The sequence below is a fragment of the Pelophylax lessonae genome (assembly GCF_965119305.1).
Source record: "Pelophylax lessonae genome assembly, chromosome: 2".
Taxonomy (NCBI): domain Eukaryota; kingdom Metazoa; phylum Chordata; class Amphibia; order Anura; family Ranidae; genus Pelophylax; species Pelophylax lessonae.
Genome location: NC_138769.1, coordinates 352,486,765 through 352,513,710, shown reverse-complemented (window position 1 = coordinate 352,513,710; position 26,946 = coordinate 352,486,765).

The window sequence follows — 26,946 nt, the reverse complement described above, 5'->3', positions numbered from 1 at the left end:
AGGGGAGTAGCTAACTACAGGGGTCTATCTGCAATCAAATAGCCTCTAGCTAAGTGGTCAGTCAGTAAACCTATCACAAGTTTTGCTGGCAGTGTGCACCTTTAAATTTGTAGCTCCACCTTCAAAGGAGGTATTTGTAAACCACAAAAGTAAGGATTCATTCTCAGTGTCCCAAAACAGCCAGCAGTTAAAGGGTGGTGTTATCCCCCTTTAAATAAAGTTCCAGCAATGGCATTAGTGTCTCAGCAAGTGCAGGCAAAGTTCAACACAAAAGAGGGTGGCCAAGGGCCTTATACCTCTCAACTCTGAATATCCTCCTGAATACAATCTGCTTTCTGCTGATTGCTCCTGCAGGCTGGATAAAGGCATGTAGAAGGCATCTTAATTTGATTTTAGTCTCTGTTTCTTCTTCAGGTTTGAAAAGCACCTCTTCATACTCAACCTCGACTAGAATTTTGGTGCATCAGCTCCTAATGTTCCAGAGTGGTTCCCAATAACAGATGGAGTGGCAACAGTGGACTACCACATACTACCACAACCATTCTGGCTCTAAATCTTCCTCCCAGTTGTCTTAATCTTTCTCTTAAGGAAGATGTTGCTGTGACTGTGTCACCAGAGTTTGCCTGAGAGTGGGTGAATAAGTTGTAGGTGACTCTGTCAGGTTGGTCAACTACACTGCTATGCTCAGTTGCAAGAGGTAGTTGTAGTGCTAAGTCTTCAAAAACCCTGTGTTTCCCTCTGGGTAAAATTGATACACAGGAAACCTTGGTAACTAAGCAAAAGTGATGAATTACTGTGAGCTCCACCATTTGGCTTATTTATGCTTCTCATGAGGACCCAGGTTTCTCAGTAGCACCTTGTCACCTGGCTTTAAATCAAACATTTAAAGTATATATCTTTGAGCATTTCCTGGAATCCCTGGAATTTTCAACACCTCCTTTGCTCATTACTTTTTCCTTTTTACCCCAGTGCTTTGGCAACACAGGTATATTACTGGAACATTTGGGCAGTTTTGGGACTTTACAGTGCCTTGCGAAAGTATTCGGCCCTCTTGAACTTTTTGATCTTTTGCCACATTTCAGGCTTCAAACATAAAGATATAAAACCATATTTTTTTGTGAAGAATCAACAACAAGTGGGACACAATCATGAAGTGGAACAAAATTTATTGGATATTTCAAACTTTGTTAACCATTAAAAAACCGAAAAATTGGGCGTGCAAAATTATTCAGCCCCCTTAAGTTAATACTTTGTAGCGCCACCTTTTGCTGCGATTACAGCTGTAAGTCGCTTGGGGTATGTCTCTATCAGTTTTGCACATCTAGAGACTGAAATTGTTGCCCATTCCTCCTTGCAAAACAGCTCGAGCTCAGTGAGGTTGGATGGAGAGCGTTTGTGAACAGCAGTTTTCAGTTCTTTTCACAGATTCTTGATTGGATTCAGGTCTGGACTTTGGCTTGGCCATTCTAACACCTGGATATGTTTATTTGTGAACAATTCCATTGTAGATTTTGCTTTATGTTTTGGATCATTGTCTTGTTGGAAGACAAATCTCCGTCCCAGTCTCAGGTCTTTTGCAGACTCCATCAGGTTTTCTTCCAGAATGGTCCTGTATTTGGCTCCATCCATCTTCCCATCAATTTTAACCATCTTCCCTGTCCCTGAAAAAAAAGAAAAGCAGGCCCAAACCATGATGCTGCCACCACCATGTTTGACAGTGGGGATGGTATGTTCAGGGTGATGAGCTGTGTTGCTTTTATGCCAAACATAACGTTTTGCATTGTTGCCAAAAAGTTAGATTTTGGTTTCATCTGACCAGAGCACCTTCTTACACATGTTTGGTGTGTCTCCCAGGTGGCTTGTGGCAAACTTTAAACAACACTTTTTATGGCTATCTTTAAGAAATGGCTTTCTTCTTGCCACTCTTCCATAAAGGCCAGATTTGTGCAGTATACGACTGATGTTGTCCTATGGACAGAGTCTCCCACCTCAGCTGTAGATCTCTGCAGTTCATCCAGAGTATTCATGGGCCTCTTGGCTGCATATCTGATCAGTCTTCTCCTTGTATGAGCTGAAAGTTTAGAGGGACGGCCAGGTCTTCGTAGATTTGCAGTGGTCTGATACTCCTTCCATTTCAATATTATCGCTTGCACAGTGCTCCTTGGGATGTTTAAAGCTTGGGAAATCTTTTTGTATCCAAATCCAGCTTTAAACTTCTCCTCAAGAGTATCTCGGACCTGCCTGGTGTGTTCCTTGTTCTTCATGATGCTCTCTGCGCTTTAAACGGTGCAATCACAGTGCAGGTGCATTTATACGGAGATTTGATTACACACAGGTGGATTCTGTTTATCATCATTAGTGATTTAGGTCAACATTGGATCATTCAGAGATCCTCACTGAACTTCTGGAGAGAGTTTGCTGCACTGAAAGTAAAGGGGCTGAATAATTTTGCACGCCCGATTTTTCAGTTTTGTATTTGTTAACAAAGTTTGAAATATCCAATAAATTTCGTTCCTCTTCATGATTGTGTCCCACTTGTTGTTGATTCTTCACAAAAAATAACAGTTTTATATCTTTATGTTTGAAGCCTGAAATGATGCAAAAGGTTGCAAAGTTCAAGGGGGCCGAATACTTTCGCAAGGCACTGTACATGAGACACCGACGAGCACTGCTCAGTGTCTCCATCCCTGTATATAACAGAACTGAAGAGAAAAAGGGGATTAAAGAAGGTGTGTGTGTAGAAACCAACCGGCCCTTAGTTTACTATACTTACCCACCAGTCTGCTGACAAACCAAATAAACCTAACACACACACCTTCTTTAATCCCCTTTTTCTCTTCAGTTCACACAGGTACTTGCTGATTTTTAAACCTACTAATTTGACAATATGACCCTCATTGTTTTATGTACTGTCAGTCAATGTTGCAGTTGTATAATGTTTATGCCTATGACATTACAGGTATATTTAAGCTCAAAGTATTATATCATAACTATTCTTGTTTTGCTGTCCTACTGGAATGGAAGCTGGCTTGAGCCTTCTCAGAGACAGTTTTCAGGTTCTTTCAAAGTTGGTCAACATATTCCTTGAGAAGTGAAGCTTACATCCTATCCATGAAGATACCAAAAGCCAAATCCACTGGTAGTTGATCCTCTAATCAACTAATCAATCCAATGAGGCACTCAACGGGAAGTTCACCTGCCGATGAGCGCCCCATATTGCACTGCATTGGTGCAGTGAATAAATTACTGATGATTGGCCAAAGCATGCACCTGACCTGTATGATTTGGCCAATCACAGAACAATGTCCTGTTTAGAGCCATGATTGGCCAAAGCCAGGGTGACTTAAGCCAATCATGGCTCAGGGGCTAAGTCCACGACCCACACTATATTAGGCTGTTTCTTACATGGCAGCCGTGTATAGTGTGTTATAATAGAGATTAGGCATGTATTAGTGGACAGTGAGTTGAGTTAAGTGCAGTCAGTGTGGTGTTCAGGTTATACCCCACTTTCATAATGTATGGATATGTTGTAGTCCTGGGTCCCCTCTCGGTGTTCCCCAAGTTTTGTGTCCCTGTCACTAATAGTTCTTGAGCAGCGCCATGTCAAGCTGACAAATATTTCCCATAGACGCTAATGTTAAAAACAGGGAGCAGTGCCATGCCAAGCTGACCAGTATCTCCCCTAGACGCCAATGTTAAAGAAGGGGAGCAGTGCGATGCCAAGCTGACCAATATTTCCCATAGATGCCAATGAGCACTGAAAGCTGAAAATTAGTCTGGACAGGAAGGGGGTGAAAGTGCCCTGTATTTAAGTGGTTAAGGGGAACCCTATGACAGAACTAAAAAAAAAATGGTATGGGGTCCCCACAAAACCTATACCAGGCCCTTATCCAAGCATGCAGCCTGGCAGGCCAGGCAAGGGGGGGACGAGCCAGCGCCCCTCTCCTGAACCAATACAGGCTGCTTGACCTCAACATGAGGAGGGTGCTTTGGGGTGCCCCCCAAAGCACCTTGTCCCCATGTTGATGGGGATAAGGGCCTCCTCCCGACAACCCTGGGTTGTGGGGGTCTGTGGGTGGGGGGCCTATTGGAATCTGGAAGCCCCCTTTAACAAGGGGGCCCCCAGATCCCGCCCCCCCCAAGTGAATGGGTATCGGGTACATCGTACCCCTACCCATTAACGAAAAATGTGTACAAAAAAATAAGCACAAAAGACAGTTTTTGACAAGTCCTTTATTCAAAAATAAAAATAAAATAATAGTGTTCCTCTATGTAAATCCATCGTCAATCACGACGCCGGCTGCACCCGAAAAATAGAAAGAAATTTAAAGACGCTTCCGCCTCTTCTGAGGCATACCCACCAAATGATGCTCTTGAGCTTTGACAGCTCTTTTATAGGCAAGGGGCGGGGCCACCAGGTTATGCCACCTGGGGGTACCGCCCCTTCTGACGTCACATGAGGTCAGAAGGAGGCAGTGCCAATGGGTGGCATAATCAGGTGGCCCCGCCCCTTGTCTATAAAACAGCTGTCAAAGCTCAAGAGCGTCATTCGGCGGGTATGCCTCAGAAGAGGCGGAAGCGTCTTTCAATTTTTTTATATTTTTCAGGTACACTCTGGTACTGCATATGCTGTCTGAGTGTCCCTGTGCCTAGCAACCTAGGAAGATTCTAGGTTATAGGGGGAGACTAGGCTGATGAGCAGGTTGAAAATGCATACAGCCCTGGTCAATTGGAAGGCGAGGTGCCTCTGGGCATGCTCGGTGCTGGTACTTATGTTTGAGGAGCACATGGTCTTTTGGTCATTCCTGGAGAGGATTACACCAGGTTAGGGGGAGATGGGAAAGAGGGACACCTATTGGTAAAAGTATGTATGCATAGGACACCCCCCCCCCCTGGCACACCCCCTTAAAGGGTTTTTACCACTACTATTCTTTAATATTTTTTATATACATATGCAGCAATTTAGAAATGGGATGAAAGGTTTAGCACTGGGAATCACTTTTTGAAAGATAAATAGTGAATTTTATATAAATTCAGACCAAAATGAGGGACGACCGAGGAGGAAAGAGGGGCAGAGGGACTTTTTATAAATCAGGGACAGTTCCTCGAAATCAGAGACAGTTGGGAGCTATGCAATATCTTCCCTTCTTCCAGAAAGGTATGTTTAAACAGGTAGATCAGCTCAGGGCAGTACCCATCCTCAGTAGGAGACTAAACTAACAATCTCTGGGTTTGAGAGGCTGACAAAGATTCAGCTACTTCTTCCACTTCCTCTGCCCAATCCTGAACTGATTCAGGGGGTGGCTAAGATGAGGGGGATCTATCACGTTTCCTCCCTCCTTGTGATGCTGCAATCATGCCAGCAATCTTACCCTCAAGGCCAGCTAATGCCAATGCCAAATTGTCCTTAGTGACGTAGGTTGCGGTAGAAGCACCTGGAGTAGCTACTATGCCTGACAACCGTAATGGCCCAGATTGGCTAGTCGCCTTTGGTTCTTCAGGGGGAGTAGACACAGAGGAAGCACGGCTAGGACCTTCAAGGCCTGACGGTGTCATCACAGTGCCCCTTCCAGCTGTTTGTCTTTCAGGTGTTTTACAACCTCTTTAAAGTGGTTGTAAACCACACTCATTAAATTTGAACTAAGCACATTTACCTGTAGTGTTTACTTATCTCTCTCCAAAGCTCTAAAGCCGGGTACACCCGGCCTGAATGCCGGGAGACATTTGCTGGTTTAAAAAAGAAACGGCCGACACTCGACCTGTGTGTATGCCGGTCTGTCCGCGCAAAGCTGACCAACTTTCAATCAGCACTCTCAGCTAATGGCAGAGAGTGATCTGGCGGGGGGCCGTCCCCCCCCCCCCCGCCGGAACACAATAGCTCAGTGGGGGGAGATCGATATACTAAATTTGCATAGTTAGTTCAGTGGTTCCAACTGGAGCTGTCAGTTTTTTTCCGGAAAAAAATGAATATTGTGTACCTGGCTTTAGTGGCGTTTCTCTTTGGTGCTCTGTTCCTCTGTTATCAGCATGAGTCACATCCGACTCATGTTCTCAAGTTCTCAGACACATGAGATAACAGTAGCTGAAAATTGGATCGGGGAGGGTATTTAGAGGGAGATAAGCACTGAGCTTGTCTATTCAGAATTCAGCTCTGCGTGTTCTTTCGTTCCTCTGCCTATGTGGAGATGGGTGTGTCCCTTTCCTCCAATTAGCTCTCACACAGTGTAAGTGCATTGTCTCCACCCTCCCCTGTGTACTGCTGAAAGATGAAGAAAGATTTTTAACACGATCTGACCTTCTGAAAGGGTGTGGGAAGGGGAAGACAGCAGATATACTGTCCAAGTAAAACTTATGTAGGAGGATTTGTTTAATCTCTGTGTATAATCTTAGGCTTTTCACTTCACTGGGTATATGTGGGGGTTTACATCCACTTTAAGTATGCATATTATAATTGTAGCAATAAAGAAGGGTATCCCTTCACCCCAAACTGTTCAAGGTATCTCATTCTACTTCTTTATAGTGCTTTTGTGGGGGTATCTTCTCTGAGGGGACCCCTAGCAGCAGGGCCATATTAAGGGGAGATTCAATCTGAGGTAGCCATTTTTTCTACTACACTTTTCCCTTTTAGGAAAGATGGTTGCTTTAGATGGACATCTCAGTGACTCTGAGCCTGTTAAAAATGTAAAAGTGCAGGTGCAAGGCACATTATCACTAGGGATGATCGAACTTTTGAAAAGTTCGGTTCGACCAGAACACCCGAACTTCACGAAAGTTCGGTTCGGATTTCAGAACCCCATTGAAATCAATGGGACCCGAACTTCGGTAATCAAAAAACACCATTTTGAAGCCCCAAAACCCAATAAATGCCCTTAAAAAGTGCCTAGGGTTCTGGGTCATGCCCCATTAACTATTAATCACACAAAAAAAGTTCTTAAAAATTGTCATTTTTGATAAAAAAGCCAATTATTGAAAAATTAAAAAAAAAAAAAAAAAAGAGATTTTTTGATTTTTACTTTGGATTTAGTATCTGGGGGGTCTAAAAGGTGTGCATGTGAAGTTTCAGCTCTGTAGCATGTCCAGAACCATGAAAAAAAAAGAGATAATTTTTCAGTAGAACAGGGATGTGGTTCGGGAGCCTCCTTTAACTTTAACACCTATATGATCTTTTTTTCTGGTTCTGGACATGCTACAGAGCTGAAACTTCACAGGTACACCTTTTAGACCCCCCAGACACAAAATCACACAAAAAAAGTTCTTAAAAATTGTCATTTTTGATAAAAAAGCCAATGATTGAAAAATTATAAAAAAAAAAAAAAAAAAGAGATTTTTTTATTTTTACTTTGGATTTCAGATCTGGGGGGTCTAAAAAGTGTACATGTGAAGTTTCAGCTCTGTAGCATGTCCAGAACCATAAAAAAAAAAGATCGTTTGTATTAGAAAACTTTAAGCACAGGAATATGGCTTCTCTGCTGTAACACCTTGCCGGTTTAATAGCAGGCATTTTTTTGGGTTCTTTGCAGTCAGGAAAAACATCTGAACTTGTGTATAGTGGTACTGTGCACAAGTTCTGATGTTTTGCCTGCCTCCAAAACCCCCCAAAAAATGCCAGCAAAAACACACCTGGGCATTTTTTTTTTGACGCTAGCGTTTTTTTTGGCATTTTTTGGGGTTCTTTTGAGGCAGGCAAAACATCTGAACATGTGTATAGGGGGTATATATAGACATATATGTCTGAATATATACCCCTAGACATATATAGGTGTGATAGTAGCAGAAATAAATGCTTGCGCTAATGAAATCATTTACAGTAATATATTTCTGCTACTATCACACCTATATATGTCTAGGGGTATATATTCAGACATATATGCCTATATATACCCCCTATACACATGTTCAGATGTTTTGCCTGCCTCAAAAGAACCCCAAAAAATGCCAAAAAAAACGCTAGCGTCAAAAAAAAAAAATGCCCAGGTGTGTTTTTGCTGGCATTTTTTGGGGGGTTTTGGAGGCAGGCAAAACATCAGAACTTGTGCACAGTACCACTATACACAAGTTCAGATGTTTTGCCTGCCTCAAAAGAACCCCAAAAAATGCCAAAAAAAACGCTAGCGTCAAAAAAAAAATGCCCAGGTGTGTTTTTGCTGGCATTTTTTGGGGGGTTTTGGAGGCAGGCAAAACATCAGAACTTGTGCACAGTACCACTATACACAAGTTCAGATGTTTTTCCTGACTGCAAAGAACCCAAAAAAATGCCTTCTATTAAACCGGCAAGGTGTTACAGCAGAGAAGCCATATTCCTGTGCTTAAAGTTTTCTAATACAAACAATCTTTTTTTTTATGGTTCTGGACATGCTACAGAGCTGAAACTTCACAGGTACACTTTTTAGACCCCCCAGATCTGAAATCCAAAGTAAAAAAAAAAAAAAATCTCTTTTTTTTTTTTTTTATAATTTTTCAATCATTGGCTTTTTTATCAAAAATGACAATTTTTAAGAACTTTTTTTGTGTGATTTTGTGTCTGGGGGGTCTAAAAGGTGTACCTGTGAAGTTTCAGCTCTGTAGCATGTCCAGAACCCCAAAAAAAGATCATATAAGTGTAAAAGAGGGGTCCCACCATCCCTGCTCTACTGAAAAATGATCTTTTTTCTGGTTCTGGACATGCTACAGAGCTGAAACTTCACAGGTACACTTTTTAGACCCCCCAGACACTAAATCCAAAAAAAGTCATGCCTGCCTCCAAAAATGCCCAATAAATGCAAGAAAAAGCGCCGTAGAGAAGCCGTATACCTGTTCTAATAAAAATTATAAGAAAATGCTAATTTTTGGGGGGTTCTGGACATGCTACAGAGCTGAAACTTCACATGTACACTTTTTAGACCCCCCAGATACTAAATCCAAAGTAAAAATCAAAAAATCTCTTTTTATTTTTTTTATTTTATTTTTTTATAATTTTTCAATCATTGGCTTTTTTATCAAAAATGACAATTTTTAAGAACTTTTTTTGTGTGATTTTGTGTCTGGGGGGTCTAAAAGGTGTACCTGTGAAGTTTCAGCTCTGTAGCATGTCCAGAACCATAAAAAAAAGATCGTTTGTATTAGAAAACTTTAAGCACAGGAATATGGCTTCTCTGCTGTAACACCTTGCCGGTTTAATAGCAGGCATTTTTTTGGGTTCTTTGTAGTCAGGAAAAACATCTGAACTTGTGTATAGTGGTACTGTGCACAAGTTCTGATGTTTTGCCTGCCTCCAAAACCCCCCAAAAAATGCCAGCAAAAACACACCTGGGCATTTTTTTTTTTTGACGCTAGCGTTTTTTTGGCATTTTTTGGGGTTCTTTTGAGGCAGGCAAAACATCTGAACATGTGTATAGGGGGTATATATAGGCATATATGTCTGAATATATACCCCTAGACATATATAGGTGTGATAGTAGCAGAAATATATTACTGTAAATGATTTCATTAGCGCAAGCATTTATTTCTGCTACTATCACACCTATATATGTCTAGGGGTATATATTCAGACATATATGTCTATATATACCCCCTATACACATGTTCAGATGTCATGTCTGACATCAAACATGTCCTCAAAAAAACACTGGCAGTGGCAGCCCCTGCAGCATAAAAAATGCTTGCTGGTGAGAAGCCACATACCTGTCCCGAAGCAACTCAGAGAAATGATCATTTCTCTATAGCGGTCACCCTGCTATGAAAGGGTTTTGTCACCCTGCCATAGCAGTCACTGTCAGTTAACCCTACACTACACTACGGTCCCCTGACACTTAACACTTTCCCTACAGAAACTAAATTTTTGAAGCTAACTTAAGTGTAAAGGAGCACTCTAACTACACTAGATATCCCTTTCCTCACACTAAAAATAGCTAAATGACACTTTTAAAGTAAAATTAACAGAACTGCTTCCACTCTCTTCCATGTCCAGTATAACAATGCTGGGAATATGGCGGGGGCGATCTTTTATACTGGGGGGCGTATTCACTAATGATTGGTCTAGGGACCCCCTAGTCACTCCAATCACATTCCTAGCATTCTCCTGCCCCCTCAATTGGCTTTTGCTAATGGTTCTGGTCCAATCACGGGCTTTTAAAGCCCATTTCCTGAAGCATTGCATTTTGGGCGGTTCTGGTTGCCGAATTCCGAACTTTTTGGGCAAAAAGTTCTAAATTCGGCCGAACCTCGAACACCCAATGTTCGGGCCGAACCGATGGTGGACCCGAACCGTTCGATCATCCCTAATTATCACTAAGCAGAGTTTCCTGCCTGGCTGCTGAGCCTATTGTTATTATTGGTATTCTTATTATAATTATTATTAATATTATTATTATTTTGAGTTCTGCTAGATATCTACTTACAAAGTAAAAAAATGTCAAAGGCAAACTAAAAAGCTTCCCTCCACTGTTCTTTTCCAATATTGCTGTATACGGGTAAAATAAATTAGCAACAATAGGGTTAGCTATAAATGTTATGTTTTCTGTTTTGGATTGCACAAAAAGCATAAATTTTACACTTAGGAAGAAAATGACTGCAACTGATCATTGGATGCAGTTTAATTGATTGCACCAATAGTGTTATCGACAGCAAATGGTTAATTTCACTTTAAGCAATAAAATAAGCAGTGTAGCGCAACGCAAGCCGTTAACCTCATCTTTTCTCAAGGAACACAGGCAGCCAATCAGATGGCAGCCTTTAAAAGCACATTAGTTTAATTACAGATCTCCAAGTACATCGCTGTATGTCATTTTAAAAAACTCAGTATCACTCCATTAAAGCCATTGATTTTCCTTTATAAGTCATAACTCCTTCTTTAGAGAAGCTTGGGATTTCTCTATATCATTACACTCCCCTCATTCCCTTTCTCTTTCTACATATCCCCTGTTTGCCTCTTGAAACGTCGTTTATATTTATTTAAAAGCTATATAAATTGGAAACAATGGAAATATGGCCTTTGATCCTTGCAATCTCCGATCAAAAGTGCAATCATAATAATTCCTTTCTCTAGTGATCAGAATCACCGGGACTTTACTGTATCTCTAACAAGGACTGAACCGTAATGAAAATGGTCTTAAAAGCTTCAAATTTACATTTAAGATGGGCCATTCAGTTCAGCAGTAATTTGTATCTTGATATAATGGACCCTGTTCATAAACTTCTCAACCATCAATTTCTTTCTCTATCTGTACATTTTTCTTTCACCTCCTATGAATACAAGGCTAATTTCCTTATAAAGACACAAAGCATTTCTATAGGATCACTAGCGCTTTTAACTCAAAAGGCATTACTGTTTACAGCTGATAATGTTATTTTAAAATAAATTTAATTAAATATTAAAAATCCTCTATATCCTATCAGAGGTAAAACTGTCAATATCTATAGAGCTTTTAATGTTCATATTACCACTTCAGCTCTGGAAAGTTTTACCCCCCTAATGACCAGGCCATTTTTTGTAATACAGCACTGCGTTGCTTTAACTGACAATTGCGCCGCTGTACCCAAATAAATTTGCTGTCTTTTTTTTCCACAAATAGAGCTTTCTTTTTTTGGTATTTGATCACCTCTGCAGTTTTTATTTTCTGCGCTATAAACAAAAAAAGAACCACAATTTTGAAAAAAAACTATAATATATTTTACTTTCTGCTCTAAAACATTCCCAATAAAAAAAATTAAAAAATTATTATTTTTTCATCAATTTAGGCCAATATGTATTGTACTACATATTTTTGGTTAAAAAAATCCTAATAAGTGTATATTGATTGATTGATTGATTGGTTTGCGCAAAAGTTATCTCCTCTACAAACTATGGGATACAATTATGGACTTTTTATTTTTTTATTGTTTTTACTAGAAATGGCGGCGATCATCAATTTTTATCAGGACTGCAAGATTGCAGCGGAAAATCTGACACTTCCCGTGACACTTTTTGGGGACCGGTAATAAGTGCTAAAAAAAGCACTATTACTGTATAAATTACACTAACAGGGAAGGGGTTAACACTAGGGGTGATCAAGGGGTTAAGTGTGCTCCTAGGGAGTCTAGGCGCACACATCTAATTGTGGGGGGAGTGGATGCACTAGAGGAAAAGAGAAATCTGTGTTTCAGCTTAGCTGAAACACAAGATCTCTCTTTTCCTCCCTGACAGTACAGCGGTCTGCCTTGTTTACATAGGCAGACCACCATTCTGTCATTCCGCCCAAACAAAATATCTAAAACCTATTTTTTAGCATGTTTTTGTCTGTGTAGCCAGCACGTTGCTTCTGTGAGTATCCCCATGTCTTTTATAACAGACAGTAAAACTTCATTTTCTATGCCTTAACTTCAAGTTACTATTCTGTGGCATCTAACCCATGTTTCCTGTTTCCTGTGTAGCACCCTCTAGTTTAGTGTGCTAGCTGTAAATAGTTTTTGCTAGTGTAGGTAAGTGTAGGTAAACTTGGCTTGGCTGGCAGCCAAGCCTGTGTTGAATCTGGGTCAGGGTTGAGTTATTCAGGGAGGCTGCATGACCCATTGGGCAGCACCTCAGGTACCCCCCCCCCACACTTGCTGCAACCTTGGGGAAGCATCAGAAGAATGGGTGCGAGGTTAGGAGGAGCTGTTTGAAGTATTGAGGCGGGTCCTCGCCAAATTGCAAGTGGGCTGGCCAGGGGCAGGCACCTATTAAATACTCTTGGGTCAGGCAGGTGGAAGATGTAGAAGGAGTGCTGAGGAGGCTGCCAGTGGCTCTTGAGGGTGCCCCCTAGTCTGGGAGGGAGTTTCTTTGGACCTGGGACCCTGTACTGGATGCACGGGAGCAAGAATAGGGACAGAAGGAGCCAGTTAGCATGTTCAGGAGTCTCCAGGAGAAGTCAGCTGGGCGGGCTGGTGAGTGTGCAGTCTGGGAGGACTGTGGGAAGTAGCCAGGAGGGCTAGTGAGAGAGGCAGCTGCAGCTAGGTGGGCTGGCAGTGCCTGAAGAGGTGGTGCTGGGATCCGTAGCCACAGGAATGTAGCTGGACACTGGACTTTTTCCTACACAACCAAAGGAGCCCATGGTCCCTGCCTGTAAAGAGCTTTTGCTTAATCTGACTAAGTGCATTTTGTCAGATTTATAAAACAGTGTTCCAGCTGGATCTGTGTTGTTTCCTGAAAGCAAGTGAGTGCTGGAGGAAGAGGAGTGTATATAGAATGTATATAGGAAAGTCAAGTGGGCATCCCATAATTTTCCCTCTACCCTATTCAAGTTTTATCCCCTCAATAAAACAAAAAAAGCAAGCACTGAACTGTTTCTTGATTCTGGGATACTGTGAAGATTCAGTGTGCCTGGCTGTGCAGGGTGGGGGATCCCTATTCACCAGCGGCTCTTAAGTGGGGTGCCCTACACCTGAAACATGCCAAAATGCTGTGGCTGTCTATTTACATTCCCAATTCTTGAAGCTCAATATTGGGAAAAGTTGCTAAAGGATTTTTTTTCCCTAATTTCTCCTCTTTTCCGTGTTCTCTTTAATTAGAAAGTCAATGTAGAGAATAAGTAAACTTACTAAAATCAAACTCCAGGAAAACAGTAAAATACACAGTATAAATACTGCTTTTTACTAATCTCAACCAGAAAGTAAGCCATGTTGGTGACCTGACTTTTTGTAGTTGCAATTAAGCAACACAGCTTGGTCACCTTCCCGCCCTCAGCCTGCGACTGGACAGAAGACTGGTGAGATCATTCCACTACTCTCATCTACTGTCAACATATTACTTGTCAGTACATATTCATTCACCTGATGGCCTCTAATACTGCCCCCTCCTCCTCCAGTCGTCTGTGCAAGAGATAACAAGGCTAATACCAAGTCAGAAAATGTAAAATTAGGTGAAAAAAAGCAACAATTACTTAAAAAGAAGTGGCAGCCCAGTGTTTTAGAAGGTTAAATGATTTTAATGTTTTTTATGATTAGGGATTTTTTTTTTTTATATATATATATTTTGGATAATTGTTGTTGATATATTATATATTATGATTGTTTAATTTTTTTTCTTTCGTGTCTTCTGATAAATAGCCCCATCTTTGCAGTCTGTTAGATGTACTGCAGATAGGTTTGTCTGCTAGATATATTGCATGCAGGTTATTATGAACAGAGGTGGGCAACCCTCAAGAGGTCGAAATCTACCTTAAAAACACTGCCGTTGAGTAGGGGTTTTACCGCCTTCTCTGAACAGCGATCTAAGTGTGTTTGACATGTGGAGAGCAAGCGATAAGTTGACTCCCCACCACCTGATTTAAACACATGATTGGCATGCAGGTGTGAAAGGAGGGTAACACCATCCCTGCTCTACTGAAATTCTAAGAAAAATTATCTTTTTTTCTGGTTCTGGACATGCTACAGAGCTGAAACTTCACAGGTACACTTTTTAGACCCCCCCCCCCCCCCCCCCAGACACTAAATCCAAAGAAATCTAATTTTTTTTTTTCAATAATTTTTTTCAATAATTGGCTCTCCTTAAAAAACGACAATTTTTAAGAACTTTTTTTTGTGTGATCAATAGTCCCTGGGGCATGACCCAGAACCCTAGGCACTTTTTAGGGGCATTTATTGGGATTTAGGGCTTCAAAATGGTGTTTCTTGATTCCATAGTGGGGTCACCCTGGCATAGCAGAGTCAGTTCACCCTTAACTACATTACGGTCACCCTGACATGGAAGAGTTCGGTCACCCTGGCATAGCAGAGTCAGTTCACCCTAAACAACATTACGGTCACCCTGACATAGAAGAGTTTGGTCACCCTGGCATAGCAGAGTCAGTTCACCCTAAACTACACTACGATCACCCTGACACTTAAAACTTTCCCTACAAAAACTAGATTATTGAATCTAACTTTAGTGGTATATAGTACCCTAACTACACTGCATATCCCTTTCCTCACACTAATAATTGCAAAATGACACTGGAGCAACACAAATGCTTCCACTCTCTTCCACAGCCCCTGTATTACAGTGCTAGAGTTTTGGCGGGGCTATGTTATATACTGGGGGGCGTATTCACTCCTCATTGGGCCCTGGACCCCATAGTCACTCCAATCACATTTTACTGATGTTTCTGGGCCAACCATGGGCTTTTAAAGCCCAGTTCCTGTCCCATTGCATTTTGGGTGGTTCTGGTGGCCGAATTCCGAACTTTTACCGCAAAAAGTTTGGAATTCGGCCGAATTTCGAACAGCCAATGTTCGGGTCGAAACCGATGGTCGACCTGAACTGTTCGATCAGCCCTAGTGATACAACATAATGTGTATGTTATTTGTTGTTTGTAACTGTAATAGAGCCCAGAAACAATAGTTTTCATTTCACTTTTTTTTTTATCTAACCTAAAACCCACTGACACTAATTTAAATTTTTTTTTTTTTTAAATCCTACCTAAAATATACAAACCCTGACCTTGACCTTTAAACCTTACCCTGATACTGACCTTGATCTAGTTATCTTTTTCTTTATTTTTTACATTTTAATTATTATTATTTTTTGTACATAATTGCACACTTGTTTGTTTAGGCTACATTCACACCGGCGATTATAGCCAGTGTGAATAGTAGCGGCTCAAATCAGAGATTCCTGCTGCAGATCTCAGCAGGTAGGTGAGACTGCCGACCCTGTTCACTATGATTACAGGTCACTGGTAGCCCCAACTATTTACTACTGTCTGTGCAGCCATCGATTAGCTGCAATTATTGCTGTTGGATGCACTTTATTTGCATCCAGCAGTGTTAATCGCAGGTAATCGCTGGCTGTGACGAGAGCCACGAATAGATGCGGCCGCCAGAGACCTCTCATCATTATGAAGAGTTAAAAAAATAGCCCATGCCTCAGAATAGCATCAAACATTCCAACCTTTTAAATGTGTAAGCGTTATTGTGTATACTTAATTTTAGCAGTGCTAGGTTCACATACCAATATTATATCAATACTAGTTTAATTATAAAACCCATATAAATATGCTGTATACAAAAATTTATGTTATAAAATTATTTTACATTATGCAAGTTTGCTTTACTTTTTGGAAAATGCCTGCATTGGAATTGTGCGTTCTCTAGGAGGAGAAAGAGCGGCTGGTCTGGGGTTCCCCTGTCTTACAGTGGAAAAAGCACTGCATGACCCATAATACTCCATAGGGTGGATGGTTGTGCATGGATAGTTTCATTTTACAGAAAAATTACTTACACTTAATGAAGCATATTAAGAGGCATGGAGCACCGCATGGACATATTTTAATGGACACTTGATTTGTTTTAATAAGTTTATCATAACACAAGTTGTTGTATATATTTATATGGATTTATTGATTATACTAGTACTGATATAATATTGGTATGTGTACCTAGCACTGCTATATTGAAATACACATTATTGCTGCACCTACCCGCTATGAACCGCAGAAGGAATCAGAAGATTCCTGCTTCTACATTTCACACTGGCTCTAATCGCTGGTGTGAATGTAGCCCTACATCTTTCTCCACTACAAGCAGGCTATTACAGCAATCAGGGGACCGGGAACCGGAAGTCCAAGGTCCCAATCATTGGTAGGAGACATGGGGCTCTTATTGAAAGCCTGGTCTCTGTGCTGGTACACATACATGTGTATTGGGGTAGTTGAACCATATCCAGAGGGATCCCTATAGGATATCCAGAGGGATCCCTATAGGATTTGACCATAAGATCTGAGGGGGTGTAGGGGTTTGATAGAGAGTGGGGGACAAGAGGATTTTTGGGATAAGGGAGTGGGGTGGGAGCTGAGGTATGTGGGGGTAGGGGGTTTGGATGGGGGATGGGGATAGAGGGAGAGAGTTCCTATATGGGGGTTTGGCCTCCATGCTATGTTTTCTTATTATATATGTCTAATAAATTATAAATTTGTATGGTAGCCTTTGTAGCTGATATATCCTTTGTGGTGTTTTGGTTTAGTTATGGACAAGGGCCTAATCCCCACAACCATTGCCCGTGGTTGTGGGGATCTGCGGGCAGGGGGCTTATCAAAATCTGGAAGCCAATTTAACAAGGGGGCCTCCAGATCCTGGCCCCACCCTTTGTGAATTGTGAATGAGTATTGGGTGCTTCATACCCTTCCCATTCACCAAAAAAGTGTACAAAAAGTAATAAAAACAAGAGACAAGTTTTCGATAAATCCTTTGTTAATTCCATTATCAATCACATCGCCCGCCGCACCGCCGTCCCAAAAAAAAAAAAAATGCTCCGCCTTCTGGGACAGCCTCTTGCTAAATGCTTCCTCTGCACTTAGACGGTTCTTATATAGGTAAGGGGCCGAGCTACCTGGCAACGTCACCTGGTGGCACCGACCCTTCTGACATCACGGACTGGTTCATGCTGGGTCCCATAAACTTCATTGGGGTTTGGGTCCAAACTTTTGCCAATGTGTAGCCTTTTAGAAAACATATGCATTCCTTATGGAGGCCTAGTGGTAAAACAATAATAATATTTATCAAAGCACTTTGTCCCAATAATAATATTTCTCAAAGCACTGTGGACACTGTGGAGAGCAGTTACTAGACCTGTTGCCAAGCTGTCACAATCTGGATGGAGGCCAAAATGCAGAGAGGGCTTCCCTTGCAGCTCAGTGCGAGTCACCCCTGGAAGTGGTACAGGAGGTGAAGCGTCCCAAGTAGCACAGGTCGCCTGTGGTGAACACCCGATGATTTCAGGAACTCTGGGAAAGGCAGGCAACTAGAGGAGTAGTAAAAACCATGCCGAGAGTCAAACACCGGTGATCAGTCCAAGAGCAAGGTAAGTAGCAGAGCAGGGACGAGCCGGGGTCATACACAGGTGAGCAGGCAGAAACAGAGTCCTTAGGCAAGCCGGGGTCATACACTGGGAAAACAGGCAGGTAGTAGCAAGAGCAAAGTCAGAGAGGCAAGCCGAGGGTCAAACACCAGGAGGAGATCAGATGGTTCAGAAACAAGCTGGGTCACAACAGGAAGTCCAAACAGGAAACAGGAAGCACAAGAACACAGGAAGCTGAGAGATAATCCAGCAATGAGTCTGCTCCTATGGCCACCTTTTATAGGCCAGCAGAGGGCAGTGTCAATTGAGGCTAGAACGACCATTGCTATTACTGGCAATGTTGCCAGTTCTCCTACGGCCATTTCCCTGACGGGCCAGCAGAGGGCTGTGTCGATTGAGCCAGGAGCGTCCATGACTTGTACTGGCAGAAATGCCAGTACGGCTGTATCCCTGACACAAGCAGTCTGCCACCCAACACCTTCAGAGCAGACCAGAGCATGGACTACTCTGCTGAGGCATGGGAGTTCTCCAGATCGACTGAGATGATACCTCCGCCACTGTCAAGCAAGAACGAGCTGCTATGTCTTTAAGGGCTGGGATTGAAGACTTTGGGCTACGCCTGTGGTCACGGGAGGAGGTTTGCCATGAGAGAGCTGGATTTGCCTGCACCAGCCTGCAATAAAGACACAGTGTTGGAGATTACACCAGAGAAGCCAGCGGCTGCTGTAATGTCAGAAAAATAGCCTAGGCTATATACAGCGCTTGCCCCAAACTAATCAGAATAAGAAAATAAATTAATTTTATAAATATGAACAAATAAATATATAAATGACAATATTCCAGTGCAATATTAAAGTGGGGTTCAAAGAAATGAAGGTACAAAAATTGATAAAAAGTCCAACAAATATGAAAATAATAATATTATTATTAAATAAATAAATTGATAGTCTTTTCAAGTAGTGATCAAGTGCAAAATGCTCCGTGCTCAATAATCAAAAGTTTGTGACTTTCGTGGCGTGGGTTCCTTTTTCCAGTGGCATATGGTAGAATTAAATCACTTACCAGAAGTATTGGGTCTTATGTGCTGTATAGCACTAAGACCTACAGTGCTTGGAGGCCTTCCAGGCCAATATGGGGGTCCCCTTGTGGGTACTCCTGGTGGTGTGCAGGTTAGGTCCCTTCTCACCTGGTTTCACTCCTCAGGATATGTGCTGCTGTAATACTTGTGGCCTGTGTGGTGGAGAAGCCAGAGACCACTGCAGAAGAAGGTGCGCCAGCTGGGAAAGTCAGTGATGTAGGATCTGTCCCAGGGTCAGCAAAATTGAAAGCAGAACAGTTGGAGGGGGACATTGAGAAGTCGCACATTTCAGAGGGGTCTCAGTCCGATTGGTGCTGAGGCGGCAGAGCAGCGTGGCAGGTGTCTGGAAGTATCCCAGAATCAGACCCTGAAGCAACAAAGGAGAGAGAGCACATAGGTCAACTCTTGGAATATGCTAAGAGGCTGCACTTGAGTGACACTGACAGAAAATGTATATTTGTCCCCACCACATACCTTGGCAAGAGCCCTTGTCCAGACTAAAGTTCACAGGTACTTAATTAGGAAGGCTGCAAATTCTTGTGTTTCTCCAGGGAGGGGGAATATGGAAAAGCTACCCTGTTTTTCAAGGCTGCAGGGAATTTTATCAAGGTGGGTGGCCTTGGAGTATGGGTATAAAAATCTCTATGTTTCATATGAGAGCTGATGAAAGAGATTGAAAGATGTTGGCAGGGTTGGTGTGATGAAGACATTTGGAAGTATCTAAGAACCTGACCTAAGGAAGAATCCTGGCATAGAAGAATGTTAAACAAAAATCTAGAAATCAATAGGTTCCAAACCTGAGCAAAACAACAACCAAAATAAAAATAAACTACAATAAGGATCTGCGTGTTATAAAGTGTAAAAAACACCTATTTCCCATGAAAAGAAACAGTAGAACCGTACTCTTATATCATAAAATTCATATCACCTTAGTGAATAAACAATAGTGAAAAAACAAATAAATAAATAAATACATCTTAATTTAAATTATAGAAAATACATAAAAATTGTGAAGTCTGAAGTCAATGTATAAATCCCACAAGTGAATAACGTCCTCGGTGAGTATCAGAAAGGTTCCTCTCCACCAGCAGGCAGACACACTATGCACTCACCAGACTTAATTGACCCCTATTACAGGAGGTCAAATTACGCATATGGGAAAATCCAAGAAGTCATACATGAGGTCACAGGAATGAATTCAAAGCACTGCTGTTATCCATTCAATATCAGTAACAATATATATAAATAGCATAGTCAAAGCTCCAGTGTTGCCATATAGAGAGGGGGAGGAAAGAACACACTCATGGTGCAGTACTTCAAATAATTTATTCAAAAAGAAGGTTGTATTGCACTTGCATGAAAAAAGACAGCGATCAGCATCTATTGTATAGGAATCGCTGGTTTGCGCTCCACCTGCGTTCCAGCTGACCGGAAATTACTTATCTCAAACAGCCCCCAATGTAATTTTGTCAGCCTATGTCTGACGTCCTCAAGTAACTCCTAAAAATTGAACCTTCACCCATGTAAAGAAAACATTTTGCACTGGCCCTACAGCTCAGCATAAGGCCTGTAGTCCACTTTTAAGGTAGGCTAACTTCATATTTTTAGAGTGACATTTGTTTTAATAATCTAGAATGTTTTTGTTTTAATTAATCATGCCCCATTAAGCCCCTCCTCCTACTGTTAACTCAATTTGGCCACACCACTGTTCATTACTGCTCTCTTTGAGGCACCTATAGGCATCCCAGGTCTTCTACAATCTGATAGTGTTCCTATAGGTGCAAGCCTCACCTCTGTGTCGGATTAGGAAGGAAGAAGAGCACACAGAAGCAGGCATTAATAAAGACCCACCTCCTTGGCTCACTTCTTCTTTCCAAGTGGTGTTGCATCTAATCCACTGTAGACGTGAAGCTTGAAATCACTAAAACCTATGCAATGATTGTGTAGGTATTCTCTCTTAGGTGGGGGTAGGGGGGTGCTGAGTCTTTGCCATGGGTGAAAGAATGTCTAGCTTCGTCACTGCCTCTATCGTTTACATACTGTATAAGGGACCGGTATCTAGGGCCCTCCTTATTTTTAAAGGGGGATTCCAGATTCTAATCAGCCAGATGAGCCCCTGCCAAAGACCCCCACATCCATTAGGCCAGGATTGTGGGGAAGAAGCCCTTGTCCTCACCAACACAGAAATAGGGTGCTTTGCCAAAGAGGTCCCTTCTAGGAAAGTACCCCCTATGTTGAGGGCTTGTGCCCCCCTCTGTTCCTGTACATTTAGACGGTACTTTTTTTTTTTTTTGTGTGTGTGTGGTCCCACATTACCTCGATATCAGACCATCATCTAGGATAAGGGACTGGTATAGATGAAAGGAATACCAAGTGGCATTCTTTGCAAACAGTAAAAAGTAAGCAGCTGGAAGCTTTCATTTATGGCCAATATAAACCTCTTTTTTTTTTTAAATGTCAGATAATGGCAAGAGTTTGTGTGCATCATGCAGTTAAGGGCATCCCCAAGTATGTTATTTAAAAATATTTTAAATTGTATTCTTTTCCCTTTAAGCATTATTATATTAGCTGTTTCCCATAGAACTGAATTTTGTTCTTTTTTTTGCTTTGGTACATGTTCCGTGGGACAGTCTCCAGCCTATCTATGCCATTTGTTTTACAATCCCTTGCCTAGTAGCCTAGAAAATACTATTTGTCAACATTTGGCTCCTTTTGACTTCAATAGAGTTTGTATTTGGCATTCAATCTTCAGTAACGTTGCCAAACTTGCCTCAAACCGACCCAGGTATGTTCAGCTCAACCCTAGTCACACCTTCTCAGAAATGACATTTCAGTTTTGTGTGATTTCTATAAAGGTTCATTAAAACGTGCCTCCGCCTACTAACAAATATGTAATGTAATATGTAATATATTGCAGTATACCAGCCCTCAGATGTGGTGGCTGCATGAATTGTACTTTTTTTTTTTACTTTTTTCCCCTTATTTTTAATCTGATAATTCTGCCAGTTACATGTACCCTGCCTAGGGTGACATAGTTCACTTACTGTATTATATCTCTCTATCGCCACATCTCTTTAACATGGTGGGTTCACAGAAGCTGGCAGGATTAACAGTTAGGTTTTTTTTGCACTTATTGAACAGATATAATAAAATGCATCATATACATCATATACAGTACTGATCAAAAGAGAGCAAATAGAGAAAATTCATTGATTTTTACAGTTTAAACATTGACTTCTTTATCTCCCTCTGAACTCCAGTAACAAGCAGCAGTTTTGCATAAAAGATGTGAACATTAAAAATCAAAATACCAATGTCCCACTGCTCCTAATGAAAACACCAAAATGTAGGAAACGAAATGCAAGCAGGTGAATTGATTCACCAAAACCTACCAAAAAACTGTAATATTAATTTTAAATGGATTTGGTCTTTGCTGTTATTATATTTGTAGCCAGGTGCTTGGCTAGAGACAGAGTGTGATTTAGCACACTGTGCTCCAGTGCTCTCTGTGCTCCCAAAAGACTTCAGCTGCATGGGTTAACATTACCTTGCCTCCATCCATCAGAGGAACTGACAAGCAGAAGCAGATCAAGAGACTTTATGATTTGCAGCACTGAATCGTGGGTGATATAGTTCAGGGAAGAAAATTTATTATGGCAGTCTATGGACCATTGGACTACAATCCCCAATGTAAGCCAGGTATAAGGGGAGAGATAGTTTTATTTTCTCAGAATGAATACTGAGAAGTTTTCTCTTTGCTACATGGAGACCAAGGTGTACACATCGCTTCTCCTGTGTGCACACCGACCTGCCTTAAGTCTGTGGCCATGTGTAAAGGACCAGAGTTGTTCCATGCAGATCAAGAAATTAGCTGACATCTGAACAGTGTGCCCCTGTTGCTGTATAGCTGGTACTGGTGAGAGGACAATGTTGTCATTAACCTTTTGCTTCTAACAGAGACTAAGAACATAGGGACTAGCCATCTAACTGACAGCTTTTTTTACTCCATGAAGACTTTACTGCGAGTGCACCACCATAAAGACTGGGCCCAAATGCTAGCCGGCTGAAGAACTAAGGCAAGCCTACTCAGATAGCTGCTGTGCAAGAACTTTGCCTTTTGTCCATAGCAAAAAAGTACCCCTTCAGGGAGTCTTAAATGTCATTGCTGCAATTCATAAAAAATGCACTCTAAAATGGATATAGACTACTGTTTACATTGCTGTTACTGTTTTCTAATTTCTGCCTTTACTTATTTCTGATTTAGTGAATTACCAGGTTTACTCCAATTTAGCTTCACAGAACTCTATTCTTTGCTGTTATAGCCTAGTGAACATATTTTATATGAATAAAGTCGACACACGAAAAGGCTTCTTCCAAGTAAAATTCTTTATTCCAACATGGATGGCGGTGAATAACATAACAAATGCTGATGCGTTTCGGCTTTACGCCTTCCTCATAGCATGTACATGTACAATAAAATCAAACTTATAATGTGAAAACTGCTCCCAAAACTAGGGGCGGTACATACTTAAATGCAATTAACATCAATACATAACACCAGGGGAGAGGTGGTATGTTCAAGCCGGTCAAGAATCAAGGAAGGTGTCCCATAGGAAAACAAACATTAAGTGCCAGTCAACACTTATGCGATGACAGACACCGCATGTGACTCGGAGCGCACTGCTCCTAAAATCACACGCAATGTCTGTGCGATGCAAACTCGGCCACATCGATTGCATGGGTGAATCCACATCTGAATCACATCTAACATGCACAGACCCTAATTTACAAATCTACTGCGGGTTCCTGCGTCGCATTGAAATCGCATGGTGATTCGCACTGCCATTTGCGAATCGCTGGGGGTGTCAATACTTAGTCTACAACACCCCTGGGGTGGCTTGCGTGTCACGGTGCGAGCTGACAGTTCATGCATGAGTTGGATCACATTGGTGTGAACCACCATGCAATCCGATTTTGCTGCAGACCTAAATTAGGGTCTGTGAGTGTTCGGTGCGATTCAAATGCGGATTCGCCCATTGCAACATGCACAGACCCTAATTTAGGTCTGCAGCAGAATCTAATAATATATAACATTTGGTTTGGACGTTCAGCCTGAGCACCGACACTTAGCTCTTTATCTTCCCACAGTGCAGTGGAGCTATGTGCATACTGCTATTTATAGCAACCCGTGACAATATATTGGGTTAATTTGCAACTAATCAGTCTGATGTTTGCTTTTTGATACTAAACTTAGTTGTGTTTAGGTTATCTATATGTGTGCTCCCAGTAGCAGCGCTGTATCCATTTATCTAATCTGGTGTGTCAGTGGGGCTAAGACTGTTCTCATAGTTGAGGCAGAAGAACAGAGAACCCAAACTACCAAGTGGCTCCTGCAGGGATAGTGCTACATATTTAATAGATAGGGACAAAAGATTTCACCCCAGTTACACTTACCAGTGTAAAATTAATCTGCCATTTCTTTTAATGTTGCGATTTTACCAAGATTATCCTGTGCTATGCCAGTGTTCTACAATGTAACCTCTAGCAAATTCTCTATCAATGCAAACACATTTTCAAAGGTCCAAATACTGTTTCTGTACCAGGTTATTTATTGCAATGAACAGCATCGGACGTTTTTCACAATCCAATAAAAAGGGGAAATGATCTTGTTTTTACATTTCATTGTATTATGATGACAGCAAGATTACCAAACCCAAGCAAGAGTATAAAGACCATGCACAAGCATTAGAGTTAACAATGTGCTACTAGGAAGAGTTGTGACTGTGCCTTCTGACCACAGAGTTTTGAAATATTTTTTATTATGGAATGTGTAGAACGTTATTTGTGACTTATGTAAAGTACACATGGGTTTTCAGAGAATACATATATATGTTGCAAAAGTATTGCAATAAAAAAACATTGCAATGTAACATTGATCAAAAACGTTCATCATTAAGAGTTAATACCCACGTATGAATATATTAAAGGACAGGTAGAGGACATATACGCTATGCACAAAGTGATCTCTCGCTGCTGGGTATTATTGCTAGCTCAAGCATGGATAAAAAATATCCATTTACTTGTTATTAACCAGAATCTTTGTACAAACACTGCAGAACAATATAGATGTGTGAAACCATTTGAACAATTTAATTATTGTTATAAACATAGAAACAAAGAGCAGTGACTTCAGAAAAAAAGACTAAACGGTCTATCAAGTCTGCCCCATTTTTTTTTAAATGAGTTTAAAGCTATCTTTGCCCCAAGTATGTTTAAATTTACATACTGTTGACTAACTTACTACCTGTGCTGAAAGTCAATTCCAAGCATCAACTACTCTTTTGGTAAAACCATAGTTTCTAAGATTAGATTTGAACTTTCCTGCTACTTTAATCACTTTACCACCGGATGATTTTGCTGTCTTACATCCAGGCCACTTTTTGTGATTCGGCGCTGTGCGACTTTAACTGACAATTGCGCGGTCGTGCGACGCTGAACCCAAACTAAATTTACGTCCTTTTTTTCCCACAAATAGAGCTTTCTTTTGGTGGTATTTGATCACCTGTGCGATTTTTACTTTTTGCGCTATAAACAAAAAAAGAGCGTTTATTTTGAAAAAAATAACAATATTTTTCACATTTTTTTATATGAAATTCCCCCCAAAAAAATGTAAAAATCAATTTTTTTTTTAATTTTTGGCCAATTTGTTTTCTGCTACCTATGTTTGGTAAAAAAAATCACAATAAGCGTATTTTGATTGGTTTGCGCAAAAGTTATTGCGTTTACTAACTAAGGGAAAGATTTCTGTCATTTTTGGTGTTTTTTTTTTTAACAAGTAATGGCGGCGATCTGCGATTTTTTTGCGGGACTGCAGCGAACAGATCGGACCCTTGACTGACATTTTTGACACTTTTGGGGTTACCAGTGACATTACTGCAGTAATCAGTGCTATATATATGCACTGTTACTGTAAAAATGACACTGGCAGGGAAGGGGTTAATTTTATTGGAGAGGGAGGGGTTAATGTATGCCTGGTGCTTACTGACGTGTGTGGGGGGAGGTGACTGAGTGAGTCAGGGACAGATCGGATGTTCAGCTATGCTGAACACTTCGATCTGTCACTCCCTGTCATTGAGGAAATCCGCCCGCTCTGTTTACACTGGCGGGCAGATCTCCAAACTAGATTCCCCGACGTTCGGGGAAGAGCAGCGGCGATCGCCGTCGCTCCTCCCCTGGCCCGACTCCCACTGTGAATGAAAACAGCAGGAGCGCGCCTCCAGCGGCACGCGAGCGCCGCCTACAGGGGGAGGAGTCCAGCGACGTAGTACTACGCCGCTGGACGATAACGAACCCCTTTGCCGCAGTACGGTCAACGTGACCGGTCGGCAAGTGGCTAAAGTCATGTCCCCGTGTTCTTGATCTTGGCTTCATATTGAAAATACTGCTCTCCTGAACCTTATTTACCCCCTCAATGTACTTAAAGGTTTCAGTCATGTCTTCCCTTTTCCTTCTTTCCTCCAGACTGTAAATATTAAAGTGGTTGTATACCTAACAAAAAAAAAAAATGCTCCTGTTCCTTTAAAGCATAATATATAGCACAGTGTTTCTGTAGTGTCATTTGTCATATTCAATGTTGTAAAAAACCTGGTTGACCCTGCCTGTTCCTGTGCCCCCCTGGGTGCGCTGACCGCAGAAATCATGACTTTTGATCCATGATGCCATTGTCAGTCTATGTGTCTCCGTCATCCTGCTCTCTCTTTCAGTGTCTCTCTCCCCCCCCCTCCCTCTCTCCCTGTCAGTTCCGTAGTCTGTGTGAGAATGCAATATCCTTAGCATTGCTCCCCTCCCCTCTCCCCTCTCTCCTCCCCCCCTCCTCCCCCCCTCCTCTCCTCTCCCCTCCCCCCACCCCTCTCCTCTCCCCTCCACCACCCCTCTCCTCTCCCCTCTCCTCATACCTGTGTAATTCTATTCCCTGCAGCTGCTCCAGTGCTTGTAAAATAAGGAAATGTATTATTTGCTTTGATCATCTCTGTTTTTAGGCCCTTGATCAGTACAGTGATAATGCTAAATACCTTCTTTGCAGAACCTTGCTTTGCAGGCA